A 17,772-nucleotide genomic window follows, 5' to 3' on the forward strand; every position below is an offset into this window, starting at 1 on the left:
ATCATAATACACCTCAGCTGCTGCAGAACTTAATTATACACCTCAGCTGCTGCAGAACCTCATAATACACCTCAGCTGCTGCAGGACATCATAATACACCTCAGCTGCTGCAGAACCTCATTATACACCTCAGCTGCTGCAGAATATCATAATACACCTCAGCTGCTGCAGAACCTCATGCTACACCTCAGCTGCTGCAGAACATCATAATACACCTCAGCTGCTGCAGAACATCATAATACACCTCAGCTACTGCAGAACCTCATTATACACCTCAGCTGCTGCACAACGTCATAATACACCTCAGCTGCTGCAGAACATCATAATACACCTCAGCTGCTGCAGAACTTAATTATACACCTCAGCTGCTGCAGAACCTCATAATACACCTCAGCTGCTGCAGAACATCATAATACACCTCAGCTGCTGCAGAACCTCATTATACACCTCAGCTGCTGCAGAATATCATAATACACCTCAGCTGCTGCAGAATCTCATAATACACCTCAGCTGCTGCAGAACCTCATTATACACCTCAGTTGCTGCAGAACGTCATAATACACCTCAGCTGCTGCAGAACATCATAATACACCTCAGCTGCTGCAGAACCTCATTAGACACCTCAGCGCTGCAGAACCTCGTAATACACCTCAGCTGCTGCAGAACCTCATTAAACACCTCAGTTGCTGCAGAACATCATAATGCACATCAGCTGCTGCAGAACCTCATAACACACCTCAGGTGCTGCAGAACCTCATAATACACCTCAGCTGCTGCAGAACATCATAATACACCTCAGCTGCTGCAGAACCTCATAATACACCTCAGATGTACATTGATTATAGGGGAGAGGTGAGGGTATTGCTCCTGCATCTTGGTGCCTGAGGAGGCCGAAAATCTTCTCTATTAGGTAAGACCACCCATGACCATCCCCTTGGGCCCCTTGATGATTTTGACTTTTCCTTCTCACCTTCCAAGAGCTAGAACATCTTTTTCTTCTGTTTGACCTTCACCACGAGGAATGAATATTACTGTATTAGTTCGGACAGTCAGGCGCAAGGTGATAACAGATATGGTCGTTTTGGGGATTTCTTTGCTCTGGTATTCGGGTGGGTGATGTTACATTTTGCATTTTTTTTTATTCTATATAAATGTTTAGTATTTTTGTCTGCATTGGATGTTGGTCGCACGGGGAGATGTGAACCTGGCCGGAGTTTGCTGGGATCAAATGTCCGAGAGACTCCAGGAAAACAAAAAACAATTCTCGGTAAGAGGTGAAATATCCTAATGGCTGTGTCTCCCTATTATCAGCCTTGTGCATCGTTAGTGGTAATTCATAGAAATCCTATAATTTTACCTTTAGTGGCCTGAACTAATAAAATATAAAAATAATAATCTTCTACAGTGAACACCAAAATGAGAAGGGATCTGACCATGAGAAATGGCGTTATGTGATCGCTGCAAATCCTTAAAAAGATGCAATAAAGAGCAACCAAAATGTCAAAAACTTAAAAAAAAACAAGCCGTCACTCCGCTCCAGTGACGGAAAAATACAAAAATGATGGGTCTTACAAAATGGCGACACAAACCAAATTTTGTTGTTATACAGGAGGAGGAGGAGGTGAGCTGTGACATCACCTATTGTGAATGGTGGATCCTGTGTTATCTACTGTATATAGAGGTGTTATCAGTCATTGTACAGGAGGAGGAGGTGAGATGTGACATCATCTATTATGAATGGTGGATCCTGTGTTATCTACTGTATATAGAGGTGTTATCAGTCATTGCACAGGAGAAGGAGGAGGTGAGCTGTGACATCATATATAGTGAATGGTGTATCCTATGTTATCTACTGTATATAGAGGTGTTATCAGTCATTGTACAGGAGGAGGAGGTGAGCTGTGACATCACCTATTATGAATGGTGGATCCTGTTTTATTTACTGTATATAGAGGTGTTATCAGTCATTGTACAGGAGGAGGAGGTGAGCTGTGACATCATACATTGTGAATGGTGGATCCTGTGTTATCTACTGTATATAAAGGTGTTATCAGTCATTGTACAGGAGGAGGAAGAGGTGAGCTGTGACATCATACATTGTGAATGGTGGATCCTGTGTTATCTACTGTATATAGAGGTGTTATCACTCATTGTACAGGAGGAGGAGGTGAGCTGTGATATCAGCTATTGTGAATGGTGGACCCTGTGTTATCTACTGTATATAGAGGTGCTATCAGTCATTGTACAGGAGGAGGAGGAGGTGAGCTGTGACATCATACATTGTGAATGGTGGATCCTGTGTTATCTACTGTATATAGAGGTGTTATCAGTCATTGTACAGGAGGAGGAGGTGAGCTGTGACATCACCTATTGTGAATGGCGGATCCTGTGTTATCTACTGTATATAGAGGTGTTATCAGTCATTGTACAGGAGTAGAAGGAGGTGAGCTGTGACATCACCTATTGTGAATGGTGGATCCTGTGTTATCTACTGTATATAGATGTGTTTTCAGTCACTGTACAGGAGGAGAAGGAGGTGAGTTGTGACATCACCTATTCTGAATGGTGGATTCTGTGTTATTTACTATATATAGAGGTGTTATCAGTCATTGTACAGGAGGGGGAGGAGGTGAGCTGTGATATCACCTATTGTGAATGGTGGATTCTGTGTTATCTACAGTATATAGAGGTATTATCAGTCATTGTACAGGAGCAGGAGGTGAGCTGTGACATCACATATTGTGAATGGTGGATCCTGTGTTATCTTCTGTATATAGAGGTGTTATCAGTCATTGTACAGGAGGAGGTGAAGGTGAGCTGTGATATCACATATTGTGAATGGTGGATCCTGTGTTATCTTCTGTATATAGAGGTGTTATTTTCAGCGTAATTCTGTCTGTGACTATAATAAGATTATAAAGAATTCTCTTCTATAGAACAGGAAGAGCTAGTTGAGGCTCAACTACAAGATTTCAGGATTATTTTTAATGCATAAGTTATATGAAAAATCTCTAATTTTCACTTGCCTCTGAGCTAGTGGGTAGAGATTGACCGCTATGATGTTTCTAATACTCAGCACACATAGACATGAGGGATTCCTGCTCTCCTGTCTGTATGTAGCTCATGTACAAAAGCAGCAGTGAGGACATTATACAGCAGTACAGAGCAGTGTAACTGTGAATCCAGCACTGGCATGGGTTAAACACTTACTAGAAAGCAAAATAGATGTGAGTGTGTATGTGCTTCTTTCTCACTTTGCTGCTCTTTCCTGATTCTCTGACCATAAATATCAATATGCAGCTGTAATCTGACACAATCTTGTTTTATTTGGTCCTTGATGGATTTTGACAGTTTTTCAGAATAAATGGAGGAAGGGGGGGTATGGGGGGAAGTGGCTCATAAATGGAGAATTAAGGATATTTCTCTAATAATATATTTTACAAAGTTTCTTATATTTGCTTCACAAGAGTGACCATTTAATTCTCCGACAAATGACTATACTTATATCTGTTATCTAAATTCCATGTTACAAGCCCAGTTTGTATCCTGCGCCCCCCACCCTCCACCCCCCCATCACTGTGAAATCTCTGCCGCTGTCTAGTTAAATTGATCAGGGACCCTCATACATAGAAGAGAAGTGATGATCCTGGGTAATAAATATTATAATCGATACCCCCTCCTCACTCAGTGTTATTTGTCAGCCTCAGTATGATAGATGGGGGGCTCCGGCCATAAATGAAGCTGGTGAAGGCAGCAGAGCGGATTTATCATTTGTTATAATGAATGGCCGTATGTCATAATGATGTAAGAGGCTGGAAGATGGGAAATAAAGTCCAAGAAGGATGAAATGGTGAAAAAAATGCAATCCCGCCATTATTATTTTATCTTTTGTTTTTAGGGCATTCATTGTATGGTGAAAATGATGTGATGGTACGATTCTCCAGATCAGTCCGATTACAGCGATACCAAACATGCTCAGGTTTATTTTATTTAAATGGTGAAAAAAAAGTCACAATATTGTATAAAAATAAAATAAATAATTTTTTTTTTTTTTTTTGTTGCCTTTTTCCAAAATCCATAACGTTATTATTTTTCCGTGACTGGAGCTGAGGGAGGCCTTTGCTTTTTATGTAGAGAGATGATGGTTTTATTGATATCAATTCGGGGTGCACATTCATCGTTTTGATCACTTTTTATTGCATTTTTTGGCAACTGAAAACCACAATTTTGTACATTTCTTTTATCTTCAATGGGGAGAAAGGAAGTGCAGAAAAATGTTATTTTTAAAAAATTGTACTTTATTTTTTAATCACATTTGGGGACTTGAACCTGCGACTATTTGATCACTTGTTCTATATAGTGTAATACAATAGTACTGCAGTATGTGGTGTAAATTGTGGTCACCTATGACACTCAGCTTGTGTCTGAGCCGCACATGAGTACCAAGATGGCAGTGACGGGGACCTTCAGTAGAGAGATGAATCCAGCAATACCTTTACATGGCCAAGTCCGTTCCTACATTACTGATAAATCAGTATTTGAATTAATATGTAAAGGAGGCTGAAGAGCTATGGTAGATCTGAAGCCTCTGTCACTCCAGCTCTATTCCCCACCCAGCACTTGCCACCTCCTTCTGGCCCAGTCAGTCCAGCAGCTGGAGGCGGTGCTGAGCAGGGAGTAGAGCTGGAGTGACAAAGGCTTCAGATCTACAAGTAGCACTTCAGCCATATTTGCATATCAATTAAGATGCAGATTTCTTAGTGAGGGAGGAACAGACTGGCCATGTAAAAGTATTGCTGGACATGTCTTTGGAAGTGTTACATGGGCATATAGTTTGGGGAGTGAAATTCTGTTGGTTGATTGCCTTTAAAGATTTCCGTTAAGGGGTTCGCCAAGATTGGGGAAAAAAACATACATGCTTCCTTTGAATACACGCCTCTTAAAATGTAATAAAAAGTCTCTATGTGGCTCATGTTCAGAAGCACTTACAAAAAGCGAAGGTTTTTAACGCATAAATTGGTCAATTCATGTGTGCCCATCAACCACGGCAAGGTAACCTCCCTCTGATGGGTAACTACTCTGCCTTACATGCCACTTTTGGGCTACAAGCCTACAACTAAACGGACAAACATGTCTTCTTCTGGGCTAAAAACACCTACATTTAAAGGGCAAGCAGAGCTGTTTATACAACACCTGCTGGTTAATGGGAGAAGCGTTGTTCAGAAGCAGCAGCAGCATGGGGGCATTATACAGCAGCATGGGGGCATTATACAGCAGTACTAAGCAGTGTAGCTGTAAATCCAGCACTGGGGTTATATAAATACATACTAGAAAGCAACAGACCTGTGTGTGTCTCTTTCACTCTGCTGCTTCTTCTTCCTCCTCAAATCTCCTCTCTCTCAATAGACTTCAGTAGGCAGCTGTAATCTGATCCCTCAGTGAGATGGCAGTCCGTCTTGTCCTGACCAAGATGGATTTTAGCAGTTTTCAGAGTGAATGATTTGTATAGAAGCATATTTTTCTGTTAAGATCTATTAAAAAGGCTTTTATACTCTTATAGGTTACCTTACAAATATTATATTGTTCAATATACTACCATTAGAATTATTTTAAAAAAGTGACCCCATCTGAACTTTGGACATTTTTCTATAATTCTATTTTGTTATATTTTCTTCAAAATTGAATACAATATATTTTTCTTGATTTGCAAAATGTTAAATGATTAATAATTAATGCTTAATTGATGTTTAATAAAACAGATTGAATATAATAAGGCTTTTATATTCACTTCTACTAACAAGTTATGCAAAGTTTGTTGTCAATTTAAATACATAGAAAAACTCAAATCAGCCTCTTTTGCTGCATTAAAACATTAAAATTAAATGTAACTTTTTAACCATATGTTAAACTCCAGAAAAAGAAACAACAAAATAAAGAAACTTCAAAATTGGCATTTTTTGATCACCTACTTTACCCCCCCCCCCCCCAAAAAAAAAAATCTAATAAAAAGCAATCAAAATATAATGTGTACCTGAAAATGGTATCAATAAAAATGTCAGTTCAGGGCACAAAAAACAAGTCCTCACACAGATACAGCGATCTAAAAATAAAGTTTTGGGTTTCAGAAAATGACGAACTTTTTAGAAAATTTATTTGACAAATTTCTGCATTTTTTTTTATATAACGCTAAAGTAATAAAAATACGGGCAGTTTGGTATTGTCATAATCCTTCTGAGTGAGAGTCCCACTGCCAGGTCATTCGTACCATACAATAAACGTATAATCAAACCCTAAAAAAACAATGGCAGAACGGATTAGGTGTGAGCAGTGGGGGAAGCCCTGGGTTGTGAAAGCCGGACCCCCTTTATTAGGAGTCATTGCTGTGGCGGGTATATAAGTCACATGACCGCTATTCCGCTTATAATGTACACAATATAATATACAATGTGAATAACACCGACTGTTCTGTTCCCCTAGAAAATAAGGATTTACTCTCAGCAGCGTCAGCCGAGACAATGTAAAGGTTTACAGCTCACACATCAGGAGGCAGCGAGGGGGGGATTATTAATGGTGGGTTATAATGGAGGGAAAAGCAAGATTGTGAGGGTCAGCCTGGTACAGAATTACACCGGGAAGCGTGCCAACAGCCATAACCGCCATGAGTGTTTCCTTAAAGTGAAATCATTTAGCTCGCTGCCCCTCTGTACTCATCTTCCCACTTATAGCTGCCGAGGAGTAAATGGGGGGAAAGAGGGAGAGCTGCAAATGACATTATTCCAAAATCTTCATCTTAAGGCTGTGTGCCCACGATGCATTTTTTAAGCATTTCCGCAGTGGCAAAAACGCTGCAGAAACGCTTAAAAAACGCTTGGTAGAAGGTCTGCCATGTTCCCCAATGATAATCCGCATGTGCTGTGCACATGCTGCGGAAATTTCCGCTGCGGATTATCATTGCGGAAAAAAACGCAGCACTACCAATTATTTCGCGTAAGTGCGGCGTTTTCGCCGCCATTGACTTGCATTGAAACGCTTGGATTCCACATCACTGTATCTGTACATGCGGATTCCACGCGTTCCAATGTGCGGATGGTACCCGAGACTCTCCTCCGGACCCGGGTACCATAGAACCTGTGAAAAAAAGAATAAAATAAAAAATAAATATTATACTTACCTTCTGACGACCCCCGCTGTGCTCGTCCTCACATGCCGGCAGATGGCGGTGGACTGAAGGACCTGCGCTGACATCATAGTCATGTGACGGCAGGTCCTTCAGTGCACCGCGATCTGCCGGCAGCCAAGACGGAGCGAAGCAAGACTCCAGGGGCCATCAGAAGGTAAGTATAGATTTATTTTTTTATTTTTTACCATTCTCTTACAGTCACACTATATAAATCCATGCCGGTTGCATGGATTTATATAGTGTGACCAAGTTGTCAAGCACTTTACAAGTGATGCTAAAATCGCTTGTCAACCCGCATGCGGAAATGCAAGTGAAGAACGCTTCACATCCGCATGTCCCTGGCAGGAAAACGCATGTACAATCCGCATGTACAATCCGCATGTACAATCCGCATGTGTTTTTTCTGCCAGGGAGATGCAGAAACGCTCAGGAAAAATCCGGAGCATTTCTGCATCGTGGGCACATAGCCTTACTCTACGACTTTTATATCACTTCTCTACACAAACTGTAAAAGCTGCAGACGTCGTTATTCCCCATATAACAGCACCTGAGACTGATCCTGAATGGCACAGAAAGGCGACAGAGGGCACAACCCTCATCTTGTCCCAAAAATTCCTTGGTCCCCTCTACAGGAAGAGGGGGGGTCTCTGTCCCCTCTACAGGAAGAGGGGAAGGGCCTCTGTCCCCTCTACAGGAAGCGGAGCAAGGTCTCTGTCCCCTCTACAGGAAGAGGGGAAGGATCTGTCCCCTCTACAGGAAGTGGGGGAGGATCTCTATCCCCGGTACAGGAAGCGGGGGAAGGTCTCTGTCCTCTCTACAGGAAGAGGGGAAGGGTCTGTCCCCTCTACAGGAAGAGGGGGAGGATCTCTGTCCCCTCTACAGGAAGCGGGGGAAGGTCTCTGTTCTCTCTACAGGAAGAGGGGAAGGGTCTGTCCCCTCTACAGGAAGAGGGGGAGGATCTCTGTCCCCTCTACAGGAAGCGGGGGAAGGTCTCTGTTCTTTCTACAGGAAGAGGGGAAGGGTCTGTCCCCTCTACAGGAAGAGGGGGAGGATCTCTGTCCCCTCTACAGGAAGCGGGGGAAGGTCTCTGTTCTCTCTACAGGAAGAGGGGAAGGGTCTGTCCCCTCTACAGGAAGAGGGGGAGGATCTCTGTCCCCTCTACAAGAAGCGGGGGAAGGTCTCTTTTCTCTCTACAGGAAGAGGTGAAGGGTCTGTCCCCTCTACAGGAAGAGGGGGAGGATCTCTGTCCCCTCTACAGGAAACGGGGGAAGGTCTCTGTTCTCTCTACAGGAAGAGGGGAAGGGTCTGTCCCCTCTACAGGAAGAGGGGGAGGATCTCTGTCCCCTCTACAGGAAGCGGGGGAAGGTCTCTGTTCTCTCTACAGGAAGAGGGGAAGGGTCTGTCCCCTCTACAGGAAGAGGGGGAGGATCTCTGTCCCCTCTACAGGAAGCGGGGGAAGGTCTCTTTTCTCTCTACAGGAAGAGGGGAAGGGTCTGTCCCCTCTACAGGAAGAGGGGGAGGATCTCTGTCCCCTCTACAGGAAACGGGGGAAGGTCTCTTTTCTCTCTACAGGAAGAGGGGAAGGGTCTGTCCCCTCTACAGGAAGAGGGGGAGGATCTCTGTCCCCTCTACAGGAAACGGGGGAAGGTCTCTGTTCTCTCTACAGGAAGAGGGGAAGGGTCTGTCCCCTCTACAGGAAGAGGGGGAGGATCTCTGTCCCCTCTACAGGAAGCGGGGGAAGGTCTCTGTTCTCTCTACAGGAAGAGGGGAAGGGTCTGTCCCCTCTACAGGAAGAGGGGGAGAATCTCTGTCCCCTCTACAGGAAGCGGGGCAGGTCTCTGTCCCCTCTACAGGAAGCGGGGCAGGGTCTGTCTCTACAGGAAATGGGGGCATGTTCTAGTCTGCTCCTGCTCTCCTGTCTGGTACACTGCATAAAGACATAACAGAGGCATCTTTCAGATCAGGGCAGACAAGTCACTGGCCAAATGAGTGGGAAGTGATAGAAAGAAGAGGGAAAGCCGTATCCGTCTCACACTTTTGGTTACACGGCTATACATGGACTTGTTAATACATTTTACTGTATATAAAACTTTATTTTTGTTGGGGAATGAAATTGAATAACAATTATGACTTTTTGCCACTTTGAGGGGAATATACTTTATTGGTCACCATCATATACAATATTATATGCGTAGGCTCACCGGACACATGGAGGGTCTTTTGAACCCCCCCAGCTACACGTTACAGATGATCGCTGAGAAGCTGAGCAGTTGATCACTTTGTGACCCATCTATCCAAAAGATGGCTGATGCAGACTACCCTTTTATTGGGGATCGGTCAGCGCTCATGACCTGGCTACGTAAATACCAACATGGGAGCCCTTATTCTTAGATCTCTTTAGTCAGATGTGCCTCTGTAACTCTTCCTGGAAATGTATGAACAATAAGACTTTATCAATCCCTTGTTAATAAATAGGGTGTGACTCTAAACAGTCTAAAGGCCCCCATACACATTCGTTAAACGCTGTCAGGAGCAGACGATTATCTAAAGTGTATACATTGTGTTCCAAATTATGCAAACTGGATTTAAGTGTAATAAAGATGTGATTTTTTGTTTTTCACATAATCTTGTGGACGGTTTATGTCTCAGGGTCTTTGGACCACTGAAATCAGTCTCAAACAGCAGTAATAATTATTTTGCCAGGTGCCCAATTAAGGGAAAACTGCTTAAGAAGCACGTTCCACATTATTAACCCCTTTACCCCCGAGGGTGGTTTGCACGTTAATGACCAGGCCAATTTTTACAATTCTGACCACTGTCACTTTATGAGGTAATTACTCTGGAACGCTTCAACGGATTCCCCTGATTCTGAGTTTGTTTTTTCGTGACATATTGTACTTCATGATTGTGGTAAAATTTCTTCGATATCACTTGCGTTTATTTGTGAAAAAAATGGAAATTTGGCGAAAATTTAGAAAATTTTGCAATTTTCAAAATTTGAATTTTTATGCCCTTAAATCAGAGAGATATGTTACACAAAAGAGTTAATAAATAACATTTCCCACATGTCTACTTTACATCAGCACAATTTTGGAACCAAATTTTTTTTGTTGTTAGGGAGCTATAAGGGTTAAAAGTTGACCAGCGATTTCTCATTTTTCCAACAAAATTTACAAAACCATTTTTTTAGGGACCACATCACATTTGAAGTCACTTTGAGAGGTCTTTATGACAGAAAATACCCAAAAGTGACACCATTCTAAAAACTGCACCCCTCAAGGTGCTCAAAACCACATTCAAGAACTTTATTAACCCTTCAGGTGCTTCACAGGAATTTTTGGACTGTGGAAGAAAAAAATGAACAGTTAACTTTTTTCACAAAAATGTTACTTTAGACCCAATTTTTTTTATTTTCACAGGGGTAACAAGAAAAAAATGGACCCCAAAATTTGTTGTGCAATTTCCCCTGGGCACCTATCTAGATGCATAGTGAGCACTTGGAACCCCCAGGTGCTTCACAAATTGATTCGTAAAAATGAAAAAGTGTTTTTCTTTCCACTTTTTCATTTTTACGAATCAATTTGTGAAGCACCTGGGGGTTCCAAGTGCTCACTATGCATCTAGATAGGTGCCTTGGGTGGTCTAGTTTCCAAAATGGGGTCACTTGTCGGGGAGCTCTAATGTTTAGGCACACAGGGGCTATCCAAACGCGACATGGTTCCAATTTGTTAGCGGACACCATGTCGTGTTTGGAGAGCTCCTGTGTGCCTAAACATTGGAGCTCCCCCACAAGTGACCCCATTTTGGAAACTAGACCGCCCAAGGCACCTATCTAGATGCATAGTGAGCACTTGGAACCCCCAGGTGCTTCACAAATTGATTCGTAAAAATGAAAAAGTGGGAAAAAAAAACACTTTTTCATTTTTACAAATCAATTTGTGAAGCACCTGGGGGTTCCAAGTGCTCACTATGCATCTAGATAGGTGCCTTGGGGGGTCTAGTTTCCAAAATGGGGTCACTTGTGGGGGAGCTCCAATGTTTAGGCACACAGGGGCTCTCCAAACGCAACATGGCGTCCGCTAACAATTTGAGCCGATTTTCCATTTAATTTGTTAGCGGACACCATGTTTCGTTTGCCTAAATAGTGGAACTCCCCCACAAGTGACCCCATTTTGGAAACTATACCCCTCAAGGATTTTATTAAGGGGTATAGTGAACATTTTGAACCCAGAGGTACGACACAGAATTTGATAACATTAGGTCATCATATTGAATAAGTTGTCATTAGTCTTGAGCGCAAGTGCTCGCTACTTGAGTTTGCATCGGGTACTCAGGTATGCACCATGTACTGCGTGTGCTCGAGTGACATGCTCGAGTCCCCGCCCCGCATGTTTCACAGTTATTAGACACCCAAAAAAAAACATGCGGGGATCGCTCGTGCATGGCAGGCAATCCCCGCAAAGTTTTTGTGGCCGCGAAGCATATGGGCTGGAGACTCGAGCATGTCACTCAAATACCCACGATACTCAATGCATACTAGAGCACCCGATGCAAACTCAAGTAGCGAGCACTTGCGCTCAACACTAGTCGCCATATCGTCATCTTTTTTTCTTACTTTTGAAAAAAATCCCAACCCCATCACAACCCTAACCCCAAACCCAGCCCTAACCCTAGCCCAACCCTAACCCTAACCCGAGAGTTTATTTTTTACGCCGTTCCTCGTGCGGTATAAGTGGTTAGACGACTTTATTCTTCGGGTCGGTGCGATTACAGAGATACCAGAATCATATGGGCTTTTTATGATTGACAGCTGTCACACACTAAAAGACGCATTTTTTGTAAAATCTAGTTTTTGCATCGCCATATTTTGAGAGCTATAATTTTTCCAGATTTTGGCAGACAGAGTCATGTGATGGCTTGTTTTTTGTGGGATGAGTTGACGTTGTTATTGGTGCCATTTTCAGGCATGTGACATTTTTTGATCGCTTTCTATTCCGATTTTTGGGAGGCAGAATAAACAAAAACCAACAATACAGGAATTGTTTTTTTTTTTTTTTTTTCATTCTGTTCCGCGTGTGGTAAAATTGATAAGGGAGCTTTATTCTTCGGGTCAGTACGTTTACAGCGGTACCACATTTATATCATTTTTCTATGTTTTGCACTTTTACATAATAAAAGCAATTTTCTAGAAAAAAATATTTTTTAGCATCGCTTTATTCTGAGAGCTATAACTTTTTTATTTTTCGGCTGATGGAGCTGTATGGTGGCTTGTTTATTGCGGGAGCGAGATGACGTTTTCAGCGGTACCATTTTTATTTATATTAGTCTTTTTGATCGCGTGTTATTCCATTTTTTGTTTGGCGGTATGGTGATAAAGCATTGTTTTTTGCTTCGTTTTTTTATTTATTTTTTTTACCGTGTTCACTGAAGGGGTTAACTAGAGGGACAGTTTTATAGGTCAGGTCATTCCGGACGCGGCGATACCAAATATGTGTACTTTTATTGTTTTTTTGTGTTTTTTTTTTATAATAATATTTATTGATGGGTACATTATATTTTTATTTTTGGTGGATTATTTTTTTTATTTTTTTTTTAAATATTTTTACAATTTTTTTTTCACTTTATGACACTTTTTTTACTTTTTTACTTTGTCCCACTATGGGACTTTCACTTTTTATTCTCTGATCGCCTGCATGGCACAGGAATGGAGCACCATCCCTGTGCCATGCAGGCTGTCAGCGCTGGACAGGGAGAAGATAGTTTGGAGATGCACTGCACATGTCCAAAAAACCTTCCTGCTGTCTGGTGACCCGGATGTTGTCATGACAACATCAGGTCGTCATAGCAACATCCTGGAAGCCACGGCAGACAGCGCTGGAGGCCGGAAGAGGAGGTATCGGCGATCACCTCCCCTTGCCACCGCAATGCTGCGATCGACTTCGGTGCGGGACCGCTCCCTGCACATAGTACCGGGTGTCAGCTGTGTCAATCAGCTGACACCCGGCGGCGATCGCGCCCGCACAGCCTGTGTGCGGGCGAAATCGCCAGGGCGTATAAATACGTATCTGGTCCATAAGTCCCAGGGCACAGATACGTACTTATACGCCCTATGTCGTAAAGGGGTTAAGCAGCCACAGGTTTGAAGCAATATGGGAAAGGAAAAGGATCTGTCTGCTGATGAAAAGCATCAAATAGTGCAATGTCTTGGACAAGGTATGAAAACATTAGATATTTCACAAAAAACTTAAGTGTGATCATCGTACTGAGATTTGTGGCTGATACAGAGCACACACGGATTTGTGCAGATAAAGGCATAATGATGAAGGTTTCTGCCAAATTCATTGGAATAAGATAGCAGCTGCTATAAAACTATTACAAAGCAGCAAACAGGGATTTGAAGCAGCTGATGCCTCGAGTCCCGCAAACCTGAAGGTGTAGGATCCTTCAGAGGCTGCAGTTCTCCAACCATCTTATATTTGGCCACCTCTAAACAGAGCTCACAAGCAAAAACGGTTGTAGTGACCCAGACATACATGAAGATGGATTTTAAAACCGTTGTCTACTGATGACATGCAAACCTGGATTGTCCAGATGGATGGAGCAGTAGATGACCACCATGTCCCAACAAGGCTTCAACGTCAGCAAGGAGGTGAAGGAGTCATGTTTTTGGCTGGAATCATGGGGAGAGAGCTGATATGTCGCTGAAAGTGTGAAAATGACCCTTGGAAAGGTATATAGTTTCTGACTGACCACTTTCTTCCAAGGTACAACAAGAAGAAACGTTTCATCTGTAGCAAAATCATCTTCATGCTGACAATGCCCCATCTCATGCTGCATAGAAACCTCCGAGTCATTGACTGCTATGGGCATAAAAGGAGAGAAACGCATTGTGCGGCCACCATCCTCCCCTGACCTCAACCCTATTGAGAACCTTTGGAGTATCTTCAACTAAAAGATCTAGGAGAGTGGGAGGCCGATCACCTCAAAACAGCAGCTCTGGGGGCGATTCTGACATCCGGCAAAGAAATTCAAGCAGAAACTATCCAAAAACCCACAATTCAATGGATGCAAGAATTGTGCAGGTGACATCAGAGAAGGGTCCGGTGTTACATGTGACTTAGCCTGGTAAGATGCTTTTGATTGGAAAAGCTTTTGATGTCAGTAATGCTACAAATTCAACAAGTTACCATTTTCAGTTCTTTACAACCTATAAAAAAAAATCCTCTTCTCATTGGGAGATTTGTCCAATAAAATGTGATCTATCCTCTAACGGTTGATGACTTTAACATTATCCTGACTCATCTACATCCACCATTTAGGAAAATCAGAGTGAAAATTAGTATTTGCTAATAATTTGGAACCGCCTCGGCCGGACTGATCAGGAGTGTAGAGAAGGAACCAGGCAGGTTGAGGCTTTTAAAGCGCGATCCTTTTGTTTTCTCAATGCATATGGCACCTCCAGAGATATTGGGTTGAGGCTTACTCCACTCTCCCCATTAACCTCTTCACCCCCCAAACCTGTTTTCACCTTCACGACCAGGCCATTTTTCCAATTCTGACCAGTGTCACTTTGACGTAATAACTCTGGAACGCGTCAATGGATCCCCCTGATTCTGAGATTGTTTTTTTCATAATATCAAAAATTTGAACATTTATCACATTTCAAACTATAAATTGTTGTGCCCTTAAACTAGAGTGAAATGTCACACAAAATGATTTTTTTATTTTTTTTTAGGGACGACATCACGTTTGAAGTGACTTTGAGGGGTCTATATGACAGAAAATACCCTAAAGTGACACCATTCTAAAAATTGCACCCCTGAAAGGTTCTAAAACCCACATTCAAGAAATGTATTAACTCTCCAAGTGCTTCACAGGAATTAAAGCGAAGTGGAAGGAAAAAAATTTAAATTTGACTTTCCCACCAAAATTTAGATTTCACCCCAAATTTTACATTTTCAAAAGGGTAACAGGAGAAAATGGACCATACAATTTGCCAATACCCCATACAGTGGGGGAAAAAGTATTTAGTCAGCCACCAATTGTGCAAGTTCTCCCACTTAAAAAGATGAGAGGCCTGTAATTGACATCATAGGTCGACCTCAACTATGAGAGACAAAATGAGAAAACAAATCCTGAAAATCACATTGTCTGATTTGGAAAGAATTTTGTTTCAAATTTTGGTGGAAAATAAGTATTTGGTCGATTACAAAAGTTCATCTCAATACTTTGTTATATATCCTTTGTTGGCAATGACAGAGGTGAAACGTTTTCTGTAAGTCTTCACAAGGTTGGCACACACTGTTGCTGGTATGTTGGCCCATTCCTCCCTGCAGATCTCATCTAGAGCAGTGATGTTTTGGGGCTGTCGCTGGGCAACACGGACTTTCAACTCCCTCCAAAGGTTTTCTATAGGGTTTAGATCTGGAGACTGGCTAGGCCACTCCAGGACCTTGAAATGCTTCTTACAAAGCTACTGCTTCATTTCCCTGGCGGTGTGCTTGGGATCATTGTCATGCTGAAAGACCCAGCCATGTTTCATCTTCAATGCCCTTTCTGATGGAAGGAGGTTTGCATTCAAAATCTCACAATACATGGCCCCATTCATTCTTTTATGTACATGGATCAGTCGTCCTGATCCCTTGACAGAGAAACAGCCCCAAAGCATGATATTGCCACCCCCATGCTTCACAGTAGGTATGGTGTTCTTTAGATGCAACTCAGCATTTTTTCTCCTCCAAACACGACGAGTTGTGCTTCTACCAAACAGTTCAACGTTGGGTGCCATGTCACATTTGAATAAACCTGGGTAGATAGGACTGGGATAGAAAAGAGAGCGCTACCTGAGCGTAATAAATATAATAAAATTATGAAATAGGTGCGCAATTTTAGGCACACTAGTTACAATTCAATAGTAATGGGGGTCTCAATCAACAGTTTGCAGCTCGTCCGGAGGCTGTGGTTGCATATCTGTCCTAGTCTGACAGTTGCCTCCATGTGGATGCAGGTGAGGGATTGACCCGGAGGCGCTCCCGTTAAAAGATGAAGTCTCCGATGAGGAACATGAGTTAGTTCAGTTTATCTTTACCCGTAACAAAGAACCAGCCTCAGAGTAAAATAGATTTATTGAAATTAGGCAATCAAGGAACAACGCGTTTCTGCTACAAGAGCCTTCGTCAAGTGCAATCTTCCTTGACGGACGGCTATTTGACGCTGGGAGAACAAATTATCATAGAATAGTTTGCGGACTCCATATACAGAGCCCCTAACTGCTAGAAAAGCAGAATCCCCCCTCAAGTGACCCCGTTTTGGAAATTACACCCCTTTGCAAATCTATCTACAGGTGTTGTGACAATTTTGACTCCATGGGTGTTTTCTAGAAACAAACAGCAGTGGATGTTGTAGTGAAAATTGCAAATCTGCCGTTGTAGCGACCAGTACTGGAGACATGCACCCATAAATTAGGCAGGTTGTCATCGCTACAGAAATTGCAAACATGTAGACACTAACTGGTTTAGGCACACTGGGGCTCAGGTGGAAGGGGGCATTTGGATTCTAAAGCACAGAATTTGCTGGATTTCTTTTGGGGAGCGAGGAGCAATTTCGCTTTTCCAGAGCCTTTGTGCTACCAGTAACGTGGCACCCCCCAATATTTCCGTTAACAGATGACAGACCTGAGTGGGGACTTGCTTTTTTTGTGAATTGAGTTGAAGCTTTTGTTGGGAACATTTTACATAACATTTTGGATCACTTTTATCCTGTGCGCTATGCTGGACACTTCGGGTTATCCCTCTAAATCTCCGAGCGACATGATTCAGATGAAACGCCTGAGAGAGTCATTCACTATATTGAGGCAGCAGAGTTACACTGAACTCAGTCTGGCCTTTGTTTAGCCGTGTCCTCCTTTTCAGAGGTGCACAAAACGATGGCCGACAGTGCTTTTATGCACACCGAAAAAAACGGACACCGCAGGGTCACAGGTCAGATGGCGTCCACCGTGCCTCCAACTGCCTCATTACAGGGAATCTTCCGCCAGGGGTTCCCTCAATCACTATTTTCAGAGATTTACACAGAAACCCCGGTGTAAGCGCTCAGTGTGAGCAGAGCCTTACAGCGATCTTTGGGAGGCAAAATAAACAAATCAACAGCAGGTGAAGAATTGGTTTTATTTATTTATGCCATTCCTCGTGCAGTATAAGTGATTAGACGACTTTATTCTTCAGGTCGGTACGATTACAGCAATACCAGATTTATATAGTTTATTTTTCTTTTGAAGCTTTTACACAAAAACTTAAGAAAACAGAATTGTTTTTGCATCGCTTTATTCTGAGAGCTGTAACTTATTTTTTCCGCTGATGGAGCTGTATGGCGGCTTGTTTTTTGCAGGACGTTTTCAGAGATAACATTTTTACTTCCATTCGACTTTTTGATGGCATTTTATTCCAATTTTTGTTCGGCAGTATGATGAAAAAGCTATTTTTCGCCATGTTATTTCTTTAAATATTTTACGGTGTTCACTGAAGGAGTTAACTAGTGGGACAGTTTTATAGGTCGAGTGGTTCCAGATGCGGCAATACCAAATGTCTACTTCA

The sequence above is a fragment of the Phyllobates terribilis genome, unplaced genomic scaffold (genome assembly GCF_046119375.1).
Source record: "Phyllobates terribilis strain yellow unplaced genomic scaffold, ASM4611937v1 Scaffold_1__5_contigs__length_1240528914, whole genome shotgun sequence".
Taxonomy (NCBI): Eukaryota; Metazoa; Chordata; class Amphibia; order Anura; family Dendrobatidae; genus Phyllobates; species Phyllobates terribilis.